Source organism: Rhinoderma darwinii, chromosome 1, assembly GCF_050947455.1.
Source record: "Rhinoderma darwinii isolate aRhiDar2 chromosome 1, aRhiDar2.hap1, whole genome shotgun sequence".
Taxonomy (NCBI): Eukaryota; Metazoa; Chordata; class Amphibia; order Anura; family Rhinodermatidae; genus Rhinoderma; species Rhinoderma darwinii.
The window spans coordinates 247,227,290-247,245,443 of record NC_134687.1 but is presented as its reverse complement, the minus strand read 5'-3'; the positions used below and the strand labels follow the sequence as shown (position 1 = coordinate 247,245,443).

Below are 18,154 nucleotides of genomic sequence, written 5' to 3'. Positions count from 1 at the left end.
CTAGTACCAGTGTGGGAGACTGTCTGGGAATCCGTGGTGCGGTTGAATTTTTATTATGTCGTTTTGATTTTGTTTCACAATCGATTAAAAAGGACTATGGATTAAAGCATTTAATGTCAATGGCCATTCTAAGCTGAATGTCCCTGCTCTCGTCAGATCGCAGAAGTTACACAGCTTAAGGCCTTGCTAGTAACAGTGTGGGAGACTGTCTGGGAATCCGTGGTGCGGTAGACTTTTTATTATGCTGTTTAGATTTTGTTTCACAATCGATTAAAAAGGACTATGGATTCAAGCATTTAATGTCAATGGCCATTCTAAGCTGAATGTGCCTGCTCTCGTCAGATCGCAGAAGTTACACAGCTTAAGGCTTTGCTAGTACCAGTGTGGGAGACTGTCTGGGAATCCGTGGTGCGGATGACTTTTTATTATGTCGTTTAGATTTTGTTTCACAATAGATTAAATAGGACTATGGATTAAAGCATTAAACGTCAATGGCCATTCTAAGCTGAATGTGCCTGCTCTCGTCAGAACGCAGAAGTTACACAGCTTAAGGCCTCGCTAGTACCAGTGTGGGAAACTGTCTGGGAATCCGTGGTGCGGTTGATTTTTTATTATGTCGTTTAGATTTTGTTTCACAATCGATTAAAAAGGACTATGTATTAAAGCACTTAATGTCAATGGCTACTCTAAGCTGAATGTCCCTGCTCTCGTCAGATCGCAGAAGTTACACAGCTTAAGGCCTCGCTAGTACCAGTGTGGGAGACTGTCTGGGAATCCGTGGTGCGGTTGACTTTTTTTTATGTTGTTTAGATTTTGTTTCACAATAGATTAAATAGGAGTATGGATTAAGGCTTTTAATGTCAATGGCCATTCTAAGCTGAATGTGCCAGCTCTCGTCAGATCGCAGAAGTTACACAGCTTAAGGCCTCGCTAGTACCAGTGTGGGAGACTGTCTGGGAATCCGTGGTGCGGTTGACTTTTTATTATGTCGTTTAGATGTTGTTTCACAATCGATTAAAAAGGACTATGGATTAAAGCATTTAATGTCAATGGCCATTCTAAGCTGAATGTGCCTGCTCTCGTTAGATCGCAGAAGTTACACAGCTTAACGCCTCGCTAGTACCAGTGTGGGAGACTGTCTGGGAATCCGTGGTGCGGTTGACTTTTTATTATGTTGTTTAGATTTTGTTTCACAATAGATTAAATAGGACTATGGATTAAGACATTTAACGTCAATGGCCATTCTAAGCTGAATGTGCCTGCTCTCGTCAGATCGCAGAAGTTACACAGCTTAAGGCTTCGCTAGTACCAGTGTGGGAGACTGTCTGGGAATCTGTGGTGCGGTTGAATTTTTATTATGTCGTTTAGATTTTGTTTCACAATCGATTAAAAAGGACTATGGATTAAAGCATTTAATGTCAATGGCCATTCTAAGCTGAATGTCCCTGCTCTCGTCAGATTGCGGAAGTTACACAGCTTAAGGCCTCGCTAGTACCAGTGTGGGAGACTGTCTGGGAATCCGTGGTGCGGTTGACTTTTTATTATGTCGTTTAGATTTTGTTTCATAATCGATTAAAAAGGACTATGGATTAAAGCATTTAATGTCAATGGCCATTCTAAGCTGAATGTGCCTGCTCTCGTCAGATCGCAGAAGTTACACAGCTTAAGGCCTCGCTAGTACCAGTGTGGGAGACTGTCTGGGAATCCGTGGTGCGGTTGACTTTTTATTATGTCGTTTAGATTTTGTTTCACAATAGATTAAATAGGACTATGGATTAAAGCATTTAACGTCAATGGCCATTCTAAACTGAATGTTCCTGCTCTCGTCAGAACGCAGAAGTTACACAGCTTAAGGCCTCGCTAGTACCAGTGTGGGAGACTGTCTGGGAATCCGTGGTGCGGTAGACTTTTTATTATGTCGTTTAGATTTTGTTTCACAATCGATTAAAAAGGACTATGGATTAAAGCATTTAATGTCAATGGCAATTCTAAGCTGAATGTGCCTGTTCTCGTTAGATCGCAGAAGTTACACAGCTTAAGCCCTCGCTAGTACCAGTGTGGGAGAGTGTCTGGGAATCCGTGGTGTGGTTGACTTTTTATTATGTTGTTTAGATTTTGTTTCACAATCGATTAAAAAGGACTATGGATTAAAGCATTTAATGTCAATGGCCATTCTAAGCTGAATGTGCCTGCTCTCGTTAGATCGCAGAAGTTACACAGCTTAACGCCTCGCTAGTACCAGTGTGGGAGACTGTCTGGGAATCCGTGGTGCGGTTGACATTTTATTATGTCGTTTAGATTTTGTTTCACAATAGATTAAATAGGACTATGGATTAAAGCATTAAACGTCAATGGCCATTCTAAGCTGAATGTGCCTGCTCTCGTCAGAACGCAGAAGTTACACAGCTTAAGGCCTCGCTAGTACCAGTGTGGGAAACTGTCTGGGAATCCGTGGTGCGGTTGATTTTTTATTATGTCGTTTAGATTTTGTTTCACAATCGATTAAAAAGGACTATGTATTAAAGCACTTAATGTCAATGGCTACTCTAAGCTGAATGTCCCTGCTCTCGTCAGATCGCAGAAGTTACACAGCTTAAGGCCTCGCTAGTACCAGTGTGGGAGACTGTCTGGGAATCCGTGGTGCGGTTGACTTTTTTTTATGTTGTTTAGATTTTGTTTCACAATAGATTAAATAGGAGTATGGATTAAGGCTTTTAATGTCAATGGCCATTCTAAGCTGAATGTGCCAGCTCTCGTCAGATCGCAGAAGTTACACAGCTTAAGGCCTCGCTAGTACCAGTGTGGGAGACTGTCTGGGAATCCGTGGTGCGGTTGACTTTTTATTATGTCGTTTAGATGTTGTTTCACAATCGATTAAAAAGGACTATGGATTAAAGCATTTAATGTCAATGGCCATTCTAAGCTGAATGTGCCTGCTCTCGTTAGATCGCAGAAGTTACACAGCTTAACGCCTCGCTAGTACCAGTGTGGGAGACTGTCTGGGAATCCGTGGTGTGGTTGACTTTTTATTATGTCGTTTAGATTTTGTTTCACAATAGATTAAATAGGACTATGGATTAAAGCATTTAACGTCAATGGCCATTCTAAGCTGAATGTGCCTGCTCTCGTCAGATCGCAGAAGTTACACAGCTTAACGCCTCGCTAGTACCAGTGTGGGAGACTGTCTGGGAATCCGTGGTGTGGTTGACTTTTTATTATGTCGTTTAGATTTTGTTTCACAATAGATTAAATAGGACTATGGATTAAAGCATTTAACGTCAATGGCCATTCTAAGCTGAATGTGCCTGCTCTCGTCAGATCGCAGAAGTTACACAGCTTAAGGCCTCTCTAGTACCAGTGTGGGAGACTGTCTGGGAATCTGTGGTGCGGTTGACTTTTTATTATGTTGTTTAGATTTTGTTTCACAATAGATTAAATAGGACTATGGATTAAGGCTTTTAATGGCAATGGCCATTCTAAGCTGAATGTGCCTGCTCTCGTCAGATCGCAGAAGTTACACAGCTTAAGGCCTCGTTAGTACCAGTGTGGGAGACTGTCTGGGAATCCGTGGTGCGGTTGACTTTTTATTATGTCGTTTAGATTTTGTTTCACAATAGATTAAATAGGACTATGGATTAAAGCATTTAACGTCAATGGCCATTCTAAGCTGAATGTGCCTGCTCTCGTCAGATCGCAGAAGTTACACAGCTTAAGGCCTCGCTAGTACCAGTGTGGGAGACTGTCTGGGAATCTGTGGTGCGGTTGACTTTTTATTATGTTGTTTCGATTTTGTTTCACAATAGATTAAATAGGACTATGGATTAAGGCTTTTAACGGCAATGGCCATTCTAAGCTGAATGTGCCTGCTCTCGTCAGATCGCAGAAGTTACACAGCTTAAGGCCTCGTTAGTACCAGTGTGGGAGACTGTCTGGGAATCCGTGGTGCGGTTGACTTTTTATTATGTCGTTTAGATTTTGTTTCACAATCGATTAAAAAGGACTATGGATTAAAGCATTTATTGTCAATGGCCATTCTAAGCTGAATGTGCCTGCTCTCGTCAGATCGCAAAAGTTGCACAGCTTAAGGCCTCGCTAGTACCAGTGTGGGAGACTGTCTGGGAATCCGTGGTGCGGTTGACTTTTTATTATGTCGTTTAGATTTTGTTTCACGATCAATTAAAAAGGACTATGGATTAAAACATTTATTGTCAATGGCCATTCTAAGCTGAATGTGCCTGCTCTCGTCAGATCGCAGAAGTTACACAGCTTAAGGCCTTGCTAGTACCAGTGTGGGAGACTGTCTGGGAATCCGTGGTGCGGTTGACTTTTTATTATGTCGTTTAGATTTTGTTTCACAATAGATTAAATAGGACTATGGATTAAAGCATTTAATGTCAATGGCCATTCTAAGCTGAATGTGCCTGCTCTCGTCAGAACGCAGAAGTTACACAGCTTAAGGCCTCGCTAGTACCAGTGTTGGAGACTGTCTGGGAATCCGTGGTGCGGTAGAATTTTTATTATGTCGTTTAGATTTTGTTTCACAATCGATTAAAAAGGACTATGGATTAAGCATTTAATGTCAATGGCCATTCTAAGCTGAATGTGCCTGCTCTCGTCAGATCGCAGAAGTTACACAGCTTAAGGCCTCGCTAGTACTAGTGTGGGAGACTGTCTGGGAATCCGTGGAGCGGTTGACTTTTTATTATGTTGTTTAGATTTTGTTTCACAATCGATTAAAAAGGACTATGGATTAAAGCATTTAATGTAAATGGCCATTCTAAGCTGAATGTGCCTGCTCTCGTCAGATCGCAGAAGTTACACAGCTTAACGCCTCGCTAGTAGCTAGTACCAGTGTGGGAGACTGTCTGGGAATCCGTGGTGTGGTTGACTTTTTATTATGTCGTTGAGATTTTGTTTCACAATAGATTAAATAGGACTATGGATTAAAGCATTTAACGTCAATGGCCATTCTAAGCTGAATGTGCCTGCTCTCGTCAGATCGCAGAAGTTACACAGCTTAAGGCCTCGCTAGTACCAGTGTGGGAGACTGTCTGGGAATCTGTGGTGCGGTTGACTTTTTATTATGTTGTTTAGATTTTGTTTCACAATAGATTAAATAGGACTATGGATTAAGGCTTTTAATGGCAATGGCCATTCTAAGCTGAATGTGCCTGCTCTCGTCAGATCGCAGAAGTTACACAGCTTAAGGCCTCGTTAGTACCAGTGTGGGAGACTGTCTGGGAATCCGTGGTGCGGTTGACTTTTTATTATGTCGTTTAGATTTTGTTTCACAATCGATTAAAAAGGACTATGGATTAAAGCATTTAATGTCAATGGCCATTCTAAGCTGAATGTGCCTGCTCTCGTTAGATCGCAGAAGTTACACAGCTTAACGCCTCGCTAGTACCAGTGTGGGAGACTGTCTGGGAATCCGTGGTGTGGTTGACTTTTTATTATGTCGTTTAGATTTTGTTTCACAATAGATTAAATAGGACTATGGATTAAAGCATTTAACGTCAATGCCCATTCTAAGCTGAATGTGCCTGCTCTCGTCAGATCGCAGAAGTTACACAGCTTAAGGCCTCGCTAGTACCAGTGTGGGAGACTGTCTGGGAAACCGTGGTGCGGTTGAAATTTTATTATGTCGTTTAGATTTTGTTTCACAATCGATTAAAAAGGACTATGGATTAAAGCATTTAATGTCAATGGCCATTCTAAGCTGAATGTCCCTGCTCTCGTCAGATCGCAGAAGTTGCACAGCTTAAGGCCTCGCTAGTACCAGTGTGGGAGACTGTCTGGGAATCCGTGGTGCGGTTGACTTTTTTTTATGTTGTTTAGATTTTGTTTCACAATAGATGAAATAGGACTATGGATTAAGGCTTTTAATGTCAATGGCCATTCTAAGCTGAATGTACCTGCTCTCGTCAGATCGCAGAAGTTACACAGCTTAAGGCCTCGCTAGTACTAGTGTGGGAGACTGTCTGGGAATCCGTGGTGCGGTTGACTTTTTATTATGTCGTTTAAATTTTGTTTCACAATCGATTAAAAAGGACTATGGATTAAAGCATTTAATGTCAACGGCAATGGCAATTCTAAGCTGAATGTCCCTGCTCTCGTCAGATCGCAGAAGTTACACAGCTTAAGGCCTCGCTAGTACCAGTGTGGGAGACTGTCTGGGAATCCGTGGTGCGGTTGACTTTTTATTATGTTGTTTAGATTTTGTTTCACAATAGATTAAATATGACTATGGATTAAGGCTTTTAATGGCAAAGGCCATTCTCAGCTGAATGTGCCTGCTCTCGTCAGATCGCAGAAGTTACACAGCTTAAGGCCTCGTTAGTACCAGTGTGGGAGACTGTCTTGAAATCCGTGGTGCCGTTGACTTTTTATTATGTCGTTTAGATTTTGTTTCACAATCGATTAAAAAGGACTATGGATTAAAGCATTTAATGTCAATGGCCATTCTAAGCTGAATGTGCCTGCTCTCGTTAGATCGCAGAAGTTACACAGCTTAACGCCTCGCTAGTACCAGTGTGGGAGACTGTCTGGGAATCCGTGGTGTGGTTGACTTTTTATTATGTCGTTTAGATTTTGTTTCACAATCGATTATAAAGGACTATGGATTAAAGCATTTAATGTCAATGGCCATTCTAAGCTGAATGTCCCTGCTCTCGTCAGATCGCAGAAGTTACACAGCTTAAGGCCTCGCTAGTACCAGTGTGGGAGACTGTCTGGGAATCAGTGGTGCGGTTGACTTTTTATTATGTTGTTTAGATTTTGTTTCACAATAGATTAAATAGGACTATGGATTAAGGCTTTTAATGTCAATGGCCATTCTAAGCTGAATGTGCCTGCTCTCGTCAGATCGCAGAAGTTACACAGCTTAAGGCCTCGCTAGTACCAGTGTGGGAGACTGTCTGGGAATCCGTGGTGCGGTTGTCTTTTTATTATGTTGTTTAGATTTTGTTTCACAATAGATTAAATAGGACTATGGATTAAGGCTTTTAATGGCAATGGCCATTCTAAGCTGAATGTGCCTGCTCTCGTCAGATCGCAGAAGTTACACAGCTTAAGGCCTCGTTAGTACCAGTGTGGGGGACTGTCTGGGAATCTGTGGTGCGGTTGACTTTTTATTATGTCGTTTAGATTTTGTTTCACAATAGATTAAAAAGGACTATGGATTAAAGCATTTAATGTCAATGGCCATTCTAAGCTGAATGTGCCTGCTCTCGTCAGATCGCAGAAGTTACACAGCTTAAGGCCTCGCTATTACCAGTGTGGGAGACTGTCTGGGAATCTGTGGTGCGGTTGCCTTTTTATTATGTTGTTTAGATTTTGTTTCACAATAGATTAAATAGGACTATGGATTAAGGCTTTTAATGGCAATGGCCATTCTAAGCTGAATGTGCCTGCTCTCGTCAGATCGCAGAAGTTACACAGCTTAAGGCCTCGTTAGTACCAGTGTGGGAGACTGTCTGGGAATCCGTGGTGCGGTTGACTTTTTATTATGTCGTTTAGATTTTGTTTCACAATCGATTAAAAAGGACTATGGATTAAAGCATTTAATGTCAATGGCCATTCTAAGCTGAATGTGCCTGCTCTCGTTAGATCGCAGAAGTTACACAGCTTAACGCCTCGCTAGTACCAGTGTGGGAGACTGTCTGGGAATCCGTGGTGTGGTTGACTTTTTATTATGTCGTTTAGATTTTGTTTCACAATAGATTAAATAGGACTATGGATTACAGCATTTAACGTCAATGGCCATTCTAAGCTGAATGTGCCTGCTCTCGTCAGATCGCAGAAGTTACACAGCTTAAGGCCTCGCTAGTACCAGTGTGGGAGACTGTCTGGGAATCCGTGGTGCGGTTGAATTTTTATTATGTCGTTTAGATTTTGTTTCACAATCGATTAAAAAGGACTATGGATTAAAGCATTTAATGTCAATGGCCATTCTAAGCTGAATGTCCCTGCTCTCGTCAGATCGCAGAAGTTACACAGCTTAAGGCCTCGCTAGTACCAGTGTGGGAGACTGTCTGGGAATCCGTGGTGCGGTTGACTTTTTTTTATGTTGTTTAGATTTTGTTTCACAATAGATGAAATAGGACTATGGATTAAGGCTTTTAATGTCAATGGCCATTCTAAGCTGAATGTACCTGCTCTCGTCAGATCGCAGAAGTTACACAGCTTAAGGCCTCGCTAGTACTAGTGTGGGAGACTGTCTGGGAATCCGTGGTGCGGTTGACTTTTTATTATGTCGTTTAGATTTTGTTTCACAATCGATTAAAAAGGACTATGGATTAAAGCATTTAGTGTCAACGGCAATGGCAATTCTAAGCTGAATGTGCCTGCTCTCGTTAGATCGCAGAAGTTACACAGCTTAACGCCTCACTAGTACCAGTGTGGGAGACTGTCTGGGAATCCGTGGTGTGGTTGACTTTTTATTATGTCGTTAAGATTTAGTTTCACAATAGATTAAATAGGACTATGGATTAAAGCATTTAACGTCAATGGCCATTCTAAGCTGAATGTGCCTGCTCTCGTCAGATCGCAGAAGTTACACAGCTTAAGGCCTCGCTAGTACCAGTGTGGGAGACTGTCTGGGAATCCGTGGTGCTGTTGAATTTTTATTATGTCGTTTAGATTTTGTTTCACAATCGATTAAAAAGGACTATGGATTAAAGCATTTAATGTCAATGGCCATTCTAAGCTGAATGTCCCTGCTCTCGTCAGATCGCAGAAGTTACACAGCTTAAGGCCTCGCTAGTACCAGCGTGGGAGACTGTCTGGGAATCCGTGGTGCGGTTGACTTTTTATTATGTCGTTTAGATTTTGTTTCACAATGGATTAAAAAGGACTATGGATTAAAGCATTTATTGTCAATGGCCATTCTAAGCTGAATGTGCCTGCTCTCGTCACATCGCAGAAGTTACACAGCTTAAGGCCTTGCTAGTACCAGTGTGGGAGACTGTCTGGGAATCCGTAGTGCGGTTGACTTTTTATTATGTCGTTTAGATTTTGTTTCACAATCAATTAAAAAGGACTATGGATGAAAAGCATTTAATGTCAATGGCCATTCTAAGCTGAATGTGCCTGCTCTCGTCAGATCGCAGAAGTTACACAGCTTAAGGCCTTGCTAGTACCAGTGTGGGAGACTGTCTGGGAATCCGTGGTGCGGTTGCCTTTTTATTATGTCGTTTAGATTTTGTTTCACAATAGATAAAATAGGACTATGGATTAAAGCATTTAACGTCAATGGCCATTCTAAGCTGAATGTGCCTGCTCTCGTCAGAACGCAGAAGTTACACAGCTTAAAGCCTCGCTAGTACCAGTGTTGGAGACTGTCTGGGAATCCGTGGTGCGGTTGACTTTTTATTATGTCGTTTAGATTTTGTTTCACAATCGATTAAAAAGGACTATGGATTAAGCATTTAATGTCAATGGCCATTCTAAGCTGAATGTCCCTGCTCTCGTCAGATCGTAGAAGTTACACAGCTTAAGGCCTCGCTAGTACCAGTGTGGGAGACTGTCTGGGAATCCGTGGTGCGGTTGACTTTTTATTATGTTGTTTAGATTTTGTTTCACAATAGATTAAATAGAACTATGGATTAAGGCTTTTAATGTCAATGGCCATTCTAAGCTGAATGTGCCTGCTCTCGTCAGATCGCAGAAGTTACACAGCTTAAGGCCTCGCTAGTACCAGTGTGGGAGACTGTCTGGGAATCCGTGGTGCGGTTGACTTTTTATTATGTTGTTTAGATTTTGTTTCACAATAGATTAAATAGGACTATGGATTAAGGCTTTTAATGGCAATGGCCATTCTAAGCTGAATGTCCCTGCTCTCGTCAGATCGCAGAAGTTACACAGCTTAAGCCCTCGTTAGTACCAGTGTGGGAGACTGTCTGGGAATCCGTGGTGCGGTTGACTTTTTATTATGTCATTTAGATTTTGTTTCACAATCGATTAAAAAGGACTATGGATTAACGCATTTAATGTCAATGGCCATTCTAAGCTGAATGTGCCTGCTCTCGTCAGATCGCAGAAGTTACACAGCTTAAGGCCTCGTTAGTACCAGTGTGGGAGACTGTCTGGGAATCCGTGGTGCGGTTGACTTTTTATTATGTCGTTTAGATTTTGTTTCACAATCGATTAAAAAGGACTATGAATTAAAGCATTTAATGTCAATGGCCATTCTAAGCTGAATGTGCCTGCTCTCGTTAGATCGCAGAAGTTACACAGCTTAACGCCTCGCTAGTACCAGTGTGGGAGACTGTCTGGGAATCCGTGGTGCGGTTGACTTTTTATTATGTCGTTTAGATTTTGTTTCACAATAGATTAAATAGGACTATGGATTAAAGCATTTAACGTCAATGGCAATTCTAAGCTGAATGTGCCTGCTCTCGTCAGATCGCAGAAGTTACACAGCTTAAGGCCTCGCTAGTACCAGTGTGGGAGACTGTCTGGGAATCCGTGGTGCGGTTGAATTTTTATTATGTTGTTTAGATTTTGTTTCACAATCGATTAAAAAGGACTATGGATTAAAGCATTTAATGTCAATGGCCATTCTAAGCTGAATGTCCCTGCTCTCGTCAGATCGCAGAAGTTACACAGCTTAAGGCCTCGCTAGTACCAGTGTGGGAGACTGTCTGGGAATCCGTGGTGCGGTTGAATTTTTATTATGTCGTTTTGATTTTGTTTCACAATCGATTAAAAAGGACTATGGATTAAAGCATTTAATGTCAATGGCCATTCTAAGCTGAATGTCCCTGCTCTCGTCAGATCGCAGAATTTACACAGCTTAAGGCCTTGCTAGTAACAGTGTGGGAGACTGTCTGGGAATCCGTGGTGCGGTAGACTTTTTATTATGCTGTTTAGATTTTGTTTCACAATCGATTAAAAAGGACTATGGATTCAAGCATTTAATGTCAATGGCCATTCTAAGCTGAATGTGCCTGCTCTCGTCAGATCGCAGAAGTTACACAGCTTAAGGCTTTGCTAGTACCAGTGTGGGAGACTGTCTGGGAATCCGTGGTGCGGATGACTTTTTATTATGTCGTTTAGATTTTGTTTCACAATAGATTAAATAGGACTATGGATTAAAGCATTAAACGTCAATGGCCATTCTAAGCTGAATGTGCCTGCTCTCGTCAGAACGCAGAAGTTACACAGCTTAAGGCCTCGCTAGTACCAGTGTGGGAAACTGTCTGGGAATCCGTGGTGCGGTTGATTTTTTATTATGTCGTTTAGATTTTGTTTCACAATCGATTAAAAAGGACTATGTATTAAAGCACTTAATGTCAATGGCTACTCTAAGCTGAATGTCCCTGCTCTCGTCAGATCGCAGAAGTTACACAGCTTAAGGCCTCGCTAGTACCAGTGTGGGAGACTGTCTGGGAATCCGTGGTGCGGTTGACTTTTTTTTATGTTGTTTAGATTTTGTTTCACAATAGATTAAATAGGAGTATGGATTAAGGCTTTTAATGTCAATGGCCATTCTAAGCTGAATGTGCCAGCTCTCGTCAGATCGCAGAAGTTACACAGCTTAAGGCCTCGCTAGTACCAGTGTGGGAGACTGTCTGGGAATCCGTGGTGCGGTTGACTTTTTATTATGTCGTTTAGATGTTGTTTCACAATCGATTAAAAAGGACTATGGATTAAAGCATTTAATGTCAATGGCCATTCTAAGCTGAATGTGCCTGCTCTCGTTAGATCGCAGAAGTTACACAGCTTAACGCCTCGCTAGTACCAGTGTGGGAGACTGTCTGGGAATCCGTGGTGCGGTTGACTTTTTATTATGTTGTTTAGATTTTGTTTCACAATAGATTAAATAGGACTATGGATTAAGACATTTAACGTCAATGGCCATTCTAAGCTGAATGTGCCTGCTCTCGTCAGATCGCAGAAGTTACACAGCTTAAGGCTTCGCTAGTACCAGTGTGGGAGACTGTCTGGGAATCTGTGGTGCGGTTGAATTTTTATTATGTCGTTTAGATTTTGTTTCACAATCGATTAAAAAGGACTATGGATTAAAGCATTTAATGTCAATGGCCATTCTAAGCTGAATGTCCCTGCTCTCGTCAGATTGCGGAAGTTACACAGCTTAAGGCCTCGCTAGTACCAGTGTGGGAGACTGTCTGGGAATCCGTGGTGCGGTTGACTTTTTATTATGTCGTTTAGATTTTGTTTCATAATCGATTAAAAAGGACTATGGATTAAAGCATTTAATGTCAATGGCCATTCTAAGCTGAATGTGCCTGCTCTCGTCAGATCGCAGAAGTTACACAGCTTAAGGCCTCGCTAGTACCAGTGTGGGAGACTGTCTGGGAATCCGTGGTGCGGTTGACTTTTTATTATGTCGTTTAGATTTTGTTTCACAATAGATTAAATAGGACTATGGATTAAAGCATTTAACGTCAATGGCCATTCTAAACTGAATGTTCCTGCTCTCGTCAGAACGCAGAAGTTACACAGCTTAAGGCCTCGCTAGTACCAGTGTGGGAGACTGTCTGGGAATCCGTGGTGCGGTAGACTTTTTATTATGTCGTTTAGATTTTGTTTCACAATCGATTAAAAAGGACTATGGATTAAAGCATTTAATGTCAATGGCAATTCTAAGCTGAATGTGCCTGTTCTCGTTAGATCGCAGAAGTTACACAGCTTAAGCCCTCGCTAGTACCAGTGTGGGAGAGTGTCTGGGAATCCGTGGTGTGGTTGACTTTTTATTATGTTGTTTAGATTTTGTTTCACAATCGATTAAAAAGGACTATGGATTAAAGCATTTAATGTCAATGGCCATTCTAAGCTGAATGTGCCTGCTCTCGTTAGATCGCAGAAGTTACACAGCTTAACGCCTCGCTAGTACCAGTGTGGGAGACTGTCTGGGAATCCGTGGTGCGGTTGACATTTTATTATGTCGTTTAGATTTTGTTTCACAATAGATTAAATAGGACTATGGATTAAAGCATTAAACGTCAATGGCCATTCTAAGCTGAATGTGCCTGCTCTCGTCAGAACGCAGAAGTTACACAGCTTAAGGCCTCGCTAGTACCAGTGTGGGAAACTGTCTGGGAATCCGTGGTGCGGTTGATTTTTTATTATGTCGTTTAGATTTTGTTTCACAATCGATTAAAAAGGACTATGTATTAAAGCACTTAATGTCAATGGCTACTCTAAGCTGAATGTCCCTGCTCTCGTCAGATCGCAGAAGTTACACAGCTTAAGGCCTCGCTAGTACCAGTGTGGGAGACTGTCTGGGAATCCGTGGTGCGGTTGACTTTTTTTTATGTTGTTTAGATTTTGTTTCACAATAGATTAAATAGGAGTATGGATTAAGGCTTTTAATGTCAATGGCCATTCTAAGCTGAATGTGCCAGCTCTCGTCAGATCGCAGAAGTTACACAGCTTAAGGCCTCGCTAGTACCAGTGTGGGAGACTGTCTGGGAATCCGTGGTGCGGTTGACTTTTTATTATGTCGTTTAGATGTTGTTTCACAATCGATTAAAAAGGACTATGGATTAAAGCATTTAATGTCAATGGCCATTCTAAGCTGAATGTGCCTGCTCTCGTTAGATCGCAGAAGTTACACAGCTTAACGCCTCGCTAGTACCAGTGTGGGAGACTGTCTGGGAATCCGTGGTGCGGTTGACATTTTATTATGTCGTTTAGATTTTGTTTCACAATAGATTAAATAGGACTATGGATTAAAGCATTAAATGTCAATGGCCATTCTAAGCTGAATGTGCCTGCTCTCGTCAGAACGCAGAAGTTACACAGCTTAAGGCCTCGCTAGTACCAGTGTGGGAAACTGTCTGGGAATCCGTGGTGCGGTTGATTTTTTATTATGTCGTTTAGATTTTGTTTCACAATCGATTAAAAAGGACTATGTATTAAAGCACTTAATGTCAATGGCTACTCTAAGCTGAATGTCCCTGCTCTCGTCAGATCGCAGAAGTTACACAGCTTAAGGCCTCGCTAGTACCAGTGTGGGAGACTGTCTGGGAATCCGTGGTGCGGTTGACTTTTTTTTATGTTGTTTAGATTTTGTTTCACAATAGATTAAATAGGAGTATGGATTAAGGCTTTTAATGTCAATGGCCATTCTAAGCTGAATGTGCCAGCTCTCGTCAGATCGCAGAAGTTACACAGCTTAAGGCCTCGCTAGTACCAGTGTGGGAGACTGTCTGGGAATCCGTGGTGCGGTTGACTTTTTATTATGTCGTTTAGATGTTGTTTCACAATCGATTAAAAAGGACTATGGATTAAAGCATTTAATGTCAATGGCCATTCTAAGCTGAATGTGCCTGCTCTCGTTAGATCGCAGAAGTTACACAGCTTAACGCCTCGCTAGTACCAGTGTGGGAGACTGTCTGGGAATCCGTGGTGCGGTTGACTTTTTATTATGTTGTTTAGATTTTGTTTCACAATAGATTAAATAGGACTATGGATTAAGACATTTAACGTCAATGGCCATTCTAAGCTGAATGTGCCTGCTCTCGTCAGATCGCAGAAGTTACACAGCTTAAGGCTTCGCTAGTACCAGTGTGGGAGACTGTCTGGGAATCTGTGGTGCGGTTGAATTTTTATTATGTCGTTTAGATTTTGTTTCACAATCGATTAAAAAGGACTATGGATTAAAGCATTAAATGTCAATGGCCATTCTAAGCTGAATGTCCCTGCTCTCGTCAGATTGCGGAAGTTACACAGCTTAAGGCCTCGCTAGTACCAGTGTGGGAGACTGTCTGGGAATCCGTGGTGCGGTTGACTTTTTATTATGTCGTTTAGATTTTGTTTCATAATCGATTAAAAAGGACTATGGATTAAAGCATTTAATGTCAATGGCCATTCTAAGCTGAATGTGCCTGCTCTCGTCAGATCGCAGAAGTTACACAGCTTAAGGCCTCGCTAGTACCAGTGTGGGAGACTGTCTGGGAATCCGTGGTGCGGTTGACTTTTTATTATGTCGTTTAGATTTTGTTTCACAATAGATTAAATAGGACTATGGATTAAAGCATTTAACGTCAATGGCCATTCTAAACTGAATGTTCCTGCTCTCGTCAGAACGCAGAAGTTACACAGCTTAAGGCCTCGCTAGTACCAGTGTGGGAGACTGTCTGGGAATCCGTGGTGCGGTAGACTTTTTATTATGTCGTTTAGATTTTGTTTCACAATCGATTAAAAAGGACTATGGATTAAAGCATTTAATGTCAATGGCAATTCTAAGCTGAATGTGCCTGTTCTCGTTAGATCGCAGAAGTTACACAGCTTAAGCCCTCGCTAGTACCAGTGTGGGAGAGTGTCTGGGAATCCGTGGTGTGGTTGACTTTTTATTATGTTGTTTAGATTTTGTTTCACAATCGATTAAAAAGGACTATGGATTAAAGCATTTAATGTCAATGGCCATTCTAAGCTGAATGTGCCTGCTCTCGTTAGATCGCAGAAGTTACACAGCTTAACGCCTCGCTAGTACCAGTGTGGGAGACTGTCTGGGAATCCGTGGTGCGGTTGACATTTTATTATGTCGTTTAGATTTTGTTTCACAATAGATTAAATAGGACTATGGATTAAAGCATTTAACGTCAATGGCCATTCTAAGCTGAATGTGCCTGCTCTCGTCAGATCGCAGAAGTTACACAGCTTAAGGCCTCGCTAGTACCAGTGTGGGAGACTGTCTGGGAATCTGTGGTGCGGTTGAATTTTTATTATGTAGTTTAGATTTTGTTTCACAATCGATTAAAAAGGACTATGGATTAAAGCATTTAATGTCAATGGCCATTCTAAGCTGAATGTCCCTGCTCTCGTCAGATCGCAGAAGTTACACAGCTTAAGGCCTTGCTAGTACCGGTGAGGGAGACTGTCTGGGAATCCGTGGTGCGGTTGACTTTTTATTATGTTGTTTAGATTTTGTTTCACAATCGATTAAAAAGGACTATGGATTAAAGCATTTAATGTCAATGGCCATTCTAAGCTGAATGTGCCTGCTCTCGTCAGACCGCAGAAGTTACACAGCTTAAGGCCTCGCTAGTACCAGTGTGGGAGACTGTCTGGGAATCCGTGGTGCGGTTGACTTTTTATTATGTCGTTTAGATTTTGTTTCACAATCGATTAAAAAGGACTATGGATTAATGCATTTAATGTCAATGGCCATTCTAAGCTGAATGTGCCTGCTCTCGTTAGATCGCAGAAGTTACACAGCTTAACGCCTCGCTAGTACCAGTGTGGGAGACTGTCTGGGAATCCGTGGTGCGGTTGACTTTTTATTATGTCGTTTACATTTTGTTTCACAATAGATTAAATAGGACTATGGATTAAAGCATTTAACGTCAATGGCCATTCTAAGCTGAATGTGCCTGCTCTCGTCAGATCGCAGAAGTTACACAGCTTAAGGCCTCGCTAGTACCAGTGTGGGAGACTGTCTGGGAATACGTGGTGCGGTTGAATTTTTATTATGTCGTTTAGATTTTGTTTCACAATCGATTAAAAAGGACTATGGATTAAAGCATTTGATGTCAATGGCCGTTCTAAGCTGAATGTCCCTGCCCTCGTCAGATCGCAGAAGTTACACAGCTTAAGGCCTCGCTAGTACCAGTGTGGGAGACTGTCTGGGAATCCGTGGTGCGGTTGACTTTTTATTATGTCGTTTAGATTTTGTTTCACAATCGATTAAAAAGGACTATGGATTAAAGCGTTTAATGTCTATGGCCATTCTAAGCTGAATGTGCCTGCTCTCGTCAGATCGCAGAAGTTACACAGCTTAAGGCCTCGCTAGTACCAGTGTGGGAGACTGTCTGGGAATCCGTGGTGCGGTTGACTTCTTATTATGTCGTTTAGATTTTGTTTCACAATAGATTAAATAGGACTATGGATTAAAGCATTTAACGTCAATGGCCATTCTAAGCTGAATGTGCCTGCTCTCGTCAGATCGCAGAAGTTACACAGCTTAAGGCCTCGCTAGTACCAGTGTGGGAGACTGTCTGGGAATCCGTGGTGTGGTTGACTTTTTATTATGTCGTTAAGATTTAGTTTCACAATAGATTAAATAGGACTATGGATTAAAGCATTTAATGTCAATGGCCATTCTAAGCTGAATGTGCCTGCTCTCGTCAGATCGCAGAAGTTACACAGCTTAAGGCCTCGCTAGTATCAGTGTGGGAGACTGTCTGGGAATCCGTGGTGCGGTTGAATTTTTATTATGTCGTTTAGATTTTGTTTCACAATCGATTAAAAAGGACTATGGATTAAAGCATTTAATGTCAATGGCCATTCTAAGCTGAATGTCCCTGCTCTCGTCAGATCGCAGAAATTACTCAGCTTAAGGCCTCGCTAGTACCAGTGTGGGAGACTGTCTGGGAATCCGTGGTGCGGTTGACTTTTTATTATGTCGTTTAGATTTTGTTTCACAATCGATTAAAAAGGACTATGGATTAAAGCATTTATTGTCAATGGCCATTCTAAGCTGAATGTGCCTGCTCTCGTCAGATCGCAAAAGTTACACAGCTTAAGGCCTCGCTAGTACCAGTGTGGGAGACTGTCTGGGAATCCGTGGTGCGGTTGAATTTTTATTATGTCGTTTAGATTTTGTTTCACAATCAATTAAAAAGGAATATGGATTAAAACATTTAATGTCAATGGCCATTCTAAGCTGAATGTGCCTGCTCTCGTCAGATCGCAGAAGTTACACAGCTTAAGGCCTTGCTAGTACCAGTGTGGGAGACTGTCTGGGAATCCGTGGTGCGGTTGACTTTTTATTATGTCGTTTAGATTTTGTTTCACAATAGATTAAATAGGACTATGGATTAAAGCATTTAACGTCAATGGCCATTCTAAGCTGAATGTGCCTGCTCTTGTCAGAACACAGAAGTTACACAGCTTAAGGCCTCGCTAGTACCAGTGTTGGAGACTGTCTGGGAATCCGTGGTGCGGTAGAATTTTTATTATGTCGTTTAGATTTTGTTTCACAATCGATTAAAAAGGACTATGGATTAAGCATTTAATGTCAATGGCCATTCTAAGCTGAATGTGCCTGCTCTCGTCAGATCGCAGAAGTTACACAGCTTAAGGCCTCGCTAGTACTAGTGTGGGAGACTGTCTGGGAATCCGTGGTGCGGTTGACTTTTTATTATGTTGTTTAGATTTTGTTTCACAATAGATTAAATAGGAC

The 18,154-nt window shown here is 41.7% G+C and overlaps 83 pseudogenes; all 83 read left to right on the top strand.

Annotated features, from left to right (window-relative positions):
- The first annotated feature begins 115 nt into the window (after positions 1-115).
- Positions 116-234, top strand: LOC142700999 (5S ribosomal RNA; annotated as a pseudogene).
- A 254-nt stretch (positions 235-488) lies between these two features.
- Positions 489-605, top strand: LOC142709744 (5S ribosomal RNA; annotated as a pseudogene).
- A 68-nt stretch (positions 606-673) lies between these two features.
- On the top strand, positions 674-792 carry LOC142665620 (5S ribosomal RNA; annotated as a pseudogene).
- A 67-nt stretch (positions 793-859) lies between these two features.
- On the top strand, positions 860-978 carry LOC142736981 (5S ribosomal RNA; annotated as a pseudogene).
- Positions 979-1,045: 67 nt separating this feature from the next.
- On the top strand, positions 1,046-1,164 carry LOC142680397 (5S ribosomal RNA; annotated as a pseudogene).
- A 253-nt stretch (positions 1,165-1,417) lies between these two features.
- LOC142674703 (5S ribosomal RNA) lies at positions 1,418-1,536 on the top strand (annotated as a pseudogene).
- Positions 1,537-1,603: 67 nt separating this feature from the next.
- LOC142665480 (5S ribosomal RNA) lies at positions 1,604-1,722 on the top strand (annotated as a pseudogene).
- Positions 1,723-1,789: 67 nt separating this feature from the next.
- Positions 1,790-1,908, top strand: LOC142737072 (5S ribosomal RNA; annotated as a pseudogene).
- A 440-nt stretch (positions 1,909-2,348) lies between these two features.
- On the top strand, positions 2,349-2,465 carry LOC142709733 (5S ribosomal RNA; annotated as a pseudogene).
- A 68-nt stretch (positions 2,466-2,533) lies between these two features.
- LOC142665612 (5S ribosomal RNA) lies at positions 2,534-2,652 on the top strand (annotated as a pseudogene).
- Positions 2,653-2,719: 67 nt separating this feature from the next.
- On the top strand, positions 2,720-2,838 carry LOC142736980 (5S ribosomal RNA; annotated as a pseudogene).
- A 67-nt stretch (positions 2,839-2,905) lies between these two features.
- LOC142698899 (5S ribosomal RNA) lies at positions 2,906-3,024 on the top strand (annotated as a pseudogene).
- Positions 3,025-3,091: 67 nt separating this feature from the next.
- On the top strand, positions 3,092-3,210 carry LOC142691040 (5S ribosomal RNA; annotated as a pseudogene).
- Positions 3,211-3,277: 67 nt separating this feature from the next.
- Positions 3,278-3,396, top strand: LOC142735579 (5S ribosomal RNA; annotated as a pseudogene).
- Positions 3,397-3,463: 67 nt separating this feature from the next.
- LOC142735491 (5S ribosomal RNA) lies at positions 3,464-3,582 on the top strand (annotated as a pseudogene).
- Positions 3,583-3,649: 67 nt separating this feature from the next.
- On the top strand, positions 3,650-3,768 carry LOC142730096 (5S ribosomal RNA; annotated as a pseudogene).
- A 67-nt stretch (positions 3,769-3,835) lies between these two features.
- Positions 3,836-3,954, top strand: LOC142735490 (5S ribosomal RNA; annotated as a pseudogene).
- Positions 3,955-4,021: 67 nt separating this feature from the next.
- LOC142687809 (5S ribosomal RNA) lies at positions 4,022-4,140 on the top strand (annotated as a pseudogene).
- A 67-nt stretch (positions 4,141-4,207) lies between these two features.
- Positions 4,208-4,326, top strand: LOC142731705 (5S ribosomal RNA; annotated as a pseudogene).
- A 67-nt stretch (positions 4,327-4,393) lies between these two features.
- Positions 4,394-4,512, top strand: LOC142671318 (5S ribosomal RNA; annotated as a pseudogene).
- Positions 4,513-4,957: 445 nt separating this feature from the next.
- On the top strand, positions 4,958-5,076 carry LOC142730085 (5S ribosomal RNA; annotated as a pseudogene).
- A 67-nt stretch (positions 5,077-5,143) lies between these two features.
- On the top strand, positions 5,144-5,262 carry LOC142735489 (5S ribosomal RNA; annotated as a pseudogene).
- A 67-nt stretch (positions 5,263-5,329) lies between these two features.
- Positions 5,330-5,448, top strand: LOC142698891 (5S ribosomal RNA; annotated as a pseudogene).
- A 253-nt stretch (positions 5,449-5,701) lies between these two features.
- Positions 5,702-5,820, top strand: LOC142669793 (5S ribosomal RNA; annotated as a pseudogene).
- Positions 5,821-5,887: 67 nt separating this feature from the next.
- Positions 5,888-6,006, top strand: LOC142737770 (5S ribosomal RNA; annotated as a pseudogene).
- Positions 6,007-6,079: 73 nt separating this feature from the next.
- Positions 6,080-6,198, top strand: LOC142674465 (5S ribosomal RNA; annotated as a pseudogene).
- Positions 6,199-6,265: 67 nt separating this feature from the next.
- LOC142704426 (5S ribosomal RNA) lies at positions 6,266-6,384 on the top strand (annotated as a pseudogene).
- Positions 6,385-6,451: 67 nt separating this feature from the next.
- Positions 6,452-6,570, top strand: LOC142698885 (5S ribosomal RNA; annotated as a pseudogene).
- Positions 6,571-6,637: 67 nt separating this feature from the next.
- On the top strand, positions 6,638-6,756 carry LOC142737114 (5S ribosomal RNA; annotated as a pseudogene).
- A 67-nt stretch (positions 6,757-6,823) lies between these two features.
- LOC142732500 (5S ribosomal RNA) lies at positions 6,824-6,942 on the top strand (annotated as a pseudogene).
- Positions 6,943-7,009: 67 nt separating this feature from the next.
- On the top strand, positions 7,010-7,128 carry LOC142737649 (5S ribosomal RNA; annotated as a pseudogene).
- Positions 7,129-7,195: 67 nt separating this feature from the next.
- LOC142694230 (5S ribosomal RNA) lies at positions 7,196-7,314 on the top strand (annotated as a pseudogene).
- Positions 7,315-7,381: 67 nt separating this feature from the next.
- On the top strand, positions 7,382-7,500 carry LOC142735487 (5S ribosomal RNA; annotated as a pseudogene).
- Positions 7,501-7,567: 67 nt separating this feature from the next.
- Positions 7,568-7,686, top strand: LOC142698863 (5S ribosomal RNA; annotated as a pseudogene).
- Positions 7,687-7,753: 67 nt separating this feature from the next.
- On the top strand, positions 7,754-7,872 carry LOC142736503 (5S ribosomal RNA; annotated as a pseudogene).
- A 67-nt stretch (positions 7,873-7,939) lies between these two features.
- On the top strand, positions 7,940-8,058 carry LOC142725743 (5S ribosomal RNA; annotated as a pseudogene).
- Positions 8,059-8,125: 67 nt separating this feature from the next.
- On the top strand, positions 8,126-8,244 carry LOC142737653 (5S ribosomal RNA; annotated as a pseudogene).
- A 259-nt stretch (positions 8,245-8,503) lies between these two features.
- Positions 8,504-8,622, top strand: LOC142736724 (5S ribosomal RNA; annotated as a pseudogene).
- Positions 8,623-8,689: 67 nt separating this feature from the next.
- On the top strand, positions 8,690-8,808 carry LOC142728655 (5S ribosomal RNA; annotated as a pseudogene).
- Positions 8,809-9,062: 254 nt separating this feature from the next.
- On the top strand, positions 9,063-9,181 carry LOC142737627 (5S ribosomal RNA; annotated as a pseudogene).
- Positions 9,182-9,248: 67 nt separating this feature from the next.
- Positions 9,249-9,367, top strand: LOC142667660 (5S ribosomal RNA; annotated as a pseudogene).
- Positions 9,368-9,433: 66 nt separating this feature from the next.
- On the top strand, positions 9,434-9,552 carry LOC142737792 (5S ribosomal RNA; annotated as a pseudogene).
- A 67-nt stretch (positions 9,553-9,619) lies between these two features.
- Positions 9,620-9,738, top strand: LOC142665424 (5S ribosomal RNA; annotated as a pseudogene).
- Positions 9,739-9,805: 67 nt separating this feature from the next.
- On the top strand, positions 9,806-9,924 carry LOC142689533 (5S ribosomal RNA; annotated as a pseudogene).
- A 67-nt stretch (positions 9,925-9,991) lies between these two features.
- Positions 9,992-10,110, top strand: LOC142735524 (5S ribosomal RNA; annotated as a pseudogene).
- Positions 10,111-10,177: 67 nt separating this feature from the next.
- On the top strand, positions 10,178-10,296 carry LOC142680386 (5S ribosomal RNA; annotated as a pseudogene).
- Positions 10,297-10,363: 67 nt separating this feature from the next.
- LOC142666998 (5S ribosomal RNA) lies at positions 10,364-10,482 on the top strand (annotated as a pseudogene).
- Positions 10,483-10,549: 67 nt separating this feature from the next.
- Positions 10,550-10,668, top strand: LOC142737941 (5S ribosomal RNA; annotated as a pseudogene).
- A 439-nt stretch (positions 10,669-11,107) lies between these two features.
- Positions 11,108-11,226, top strand: LOC142735830 (5S ribosomal RNA; annotated as a pseudogene).
- A 67-nt stretch (positions 11,227-11,293) lies between these two features.
- LOC142665603 (5S ribosomal RNA) lies at positions 11,294-11,412 on the top strand (annotated as a pseudogene).
- Positions 11,413-11,479: 67 nt separating this feature from the next.
- Positions 11,480-11,598, top strand: LOC142736979 (5S ribosomal RNA; annotated as a pseudogene).
- Positions 11,599-11,665: 67 nt separating this feature from the next.
- Positions 11,666-11,784, top strand: LOC142680375 (5S ribosomal RNA; annotated as a pseudogene).
- A 67-nt stretch (positions 11,785-11,851) lies between these two features.
- On the top strand, positions 11,852-11,970 carry LOC142684120 (5S ribosomal RNA; annotated as a pseudogene).
- Positions 11,971-12,037: 67 nt separating this feature from the next.
- Positions 12,038-12,156, top strand: LOC142674696 (5S ribosomal RNA; annotated as a pseudogene).
- Positions 12,157-12,223: 67 nt separating this feature from the next.
- Positions 12,224-12,342, top strand: LOC142665373 (5S ribosomal RNA; annotated as a pseudogene).
- A 67-nt stretch (positions 12,343-12,409) lies between these two features.
- Positions 12,410-12,528, top strand: LOC142737071 (5S ribosomal RNA; annotated as a pseudogene).
- Positions 12,529-12,781: 253 nt separating this feature from the next.
- On the top strand, positions 12,782-12,900 carry LOC142688404 (5S ribosomal RNA; annotated as a pseudogene).
- Positions 12,901-12,967: 67 nt separating this feature from the next.
- LOC142735829 (5S ribosomal RNA) lies at positions 12,968-13,086 on the top strand (annotated as a pseudogene).
- Positions 13,087-13,153: 67 nt separating this feature from the next.
- LOC142665598 (5S ribosomal RNA) lies at positions 13,154-13,272 on the top strand (annotated as a pseudogene).
- Positions 13,273-13,339: 67 nt separating this feature from the next.
- Positions 13,340-13,458, top strand: LOC142736977 (5S ribosomal RNA; annotated as a pseudogene).
- Positions 13,459-13,525: 67 nt separating this feature from the next.
- On the top strand, positions 13,526-13,644 carry LOC142688393 (5S ribosomal RNA; annotated as a pseudogene).
- A 67-nt stretch (positions 13,645-13,711) lies between these two features.
- Positions 13,712-13,830, top strand: LOC142735828 (5S ribosomal RNA; annotated as a pseudogene).
- A 67-nt stretch (positions 13,831-13,897) lies between these two features.
- LOC142665592 (5S ribosomal RNA) lies at positions 13,898-14,016 on the top strand (annotated as a pseudogene).
- A 67-nt stretch (positions 14,017-14,083) lies between these two features.
- LOC142736976 (5S ribosomal RNA) lies at positions 14,084-14,202 on the top strand (annotated as a pseudogene).
- Positions 14,203-14,269: 67 nt separating this feature from the next.
- LOC142680364 (5S ribosomal RNA) lies at positions 14,270-14,388 on the top strand (annotated as a pseudogene).
- A 67-nt stretch (positions 14,389-14,455) lies between these two features.
- LOC142684113 (5S ribosomal RNA) lies at positions 14,456-14,574 on the top strand (annotated as a pseudogene).
- A 67-nt stretch (positions 14,575-14,641) lies between these two features.
- Positions 14,642-14,760, top strand: LOC142674687 (5S ribosomal RNA; annotated as a pseudogene).
- A 67-nt stretch (positions 14,761-14,827) lies between these two features.
- LOC142738531 (5S ribosomal RNA) lies at positions 14,828-14,946 on the top strand (annotated as a pseudogene).
- Positions 14,947-15,013: 67 nt separating this feature from the next.
- Positions 15,014-15,132, top strand: LOC142737070 (5S ribosomal RNA; annotated as a pseudogene).
- A 253-nt stretch (positions 15,133-15,385) lies between these two features.
- Positions 15,386-15,504, top strand: LOC142688382 (5S ribosomal RNA; annotated as a pseudogene).
- Positions 15,505-15,571: 67 nt separating this feature from the next.
- Positions 15,572-15,690, top strand: LOC142738292 (5S ribosomal RNA; annotated as a pseudogene).
- A 67-nt stretch (positions 15,691-15,757) lies between these two features.
- LOC142673505 (5S ribosomal RNA) lies at positions 15,758-15,876 on the top strand (annotated as a pseudogene).
- A 67-nt stretch (positions 15,877-15,943) lies between these two features.
- On the top strand, positions 15,944-16,062 carry LOC142728711 (5S ribosomal RNA; annotated as a pseudogene).
- A 67-nt stretch (positions 16,063-16,129) lies between these two features.
- On the top strand, positions 16,130-16,248 carry LOC142680353 (5S ribosomal RNA; annotated as a pseudogene).
- A 67-nt stretch (positions 16,249-16,315) lies between these two features.
- LOC142735805 (5S ribosomal RNA) lies at positions 16,316-16,434 on the top strand (annotated as a pseudogene).
- A 67-nt stretch (positions 16,435-16,501) lies between these two features.
- LOC142688801 (5S ribosomal RNA) lies at positions 16,502-16,620 on the top strand (annotated as a pseudogene).
- A 67-nt stretch (positions 16,621-16,687) lies between these two features.
- On the top strand, positions 16,688-16,806 carry LOC142733667 (5S ribosomal RNA; annotated as a pseudogene).
- Positions 16,807-16,873: 67 nt separating this feature from the next.
- Positions 16,874-16,992, top strand: LOC142732874 (5S ribosomal RNA; annotated as a pseudogene).
- Positions 16,993-17,059: 67 nt separating this feature from the next.
- Positions 17,060-17,178, top strand: LOC142675400 (5S ribosomal RNA; annotated as a pseudogene).
- Positions 17,179-17,245: 67 nt separating this feature from the next.
- LOC142735555 (5S ribosomal RNA) lies at positions 17,246-17,364 on the top strand (annotated as a pseudogene).
- Positions 17,365-17,431: 67 nt separating this feature from the next.
- Positions 17,432-17,550, top strand: LOC142673748 (5S ribosomal RNA; annotated as a pseudogene).
- A 67-nt stretch (positions 17,551-17,617) lies between these two features.
- Positions 17,618-17,736, top strand: LOC142731694 (5S ribosomal RNA; annotated as a pseudogene).
- Positions 17,737-17,988: 252 nt separating this feature from the next.
- On the top strand, positions 17,989-18,107 carry LOC142735892 (5S ribosomal RNA; annotated as a pseudogene).
- The last annotated feature ends 47 nt before the right edge of the window (positions 18,108-18,154 follow it).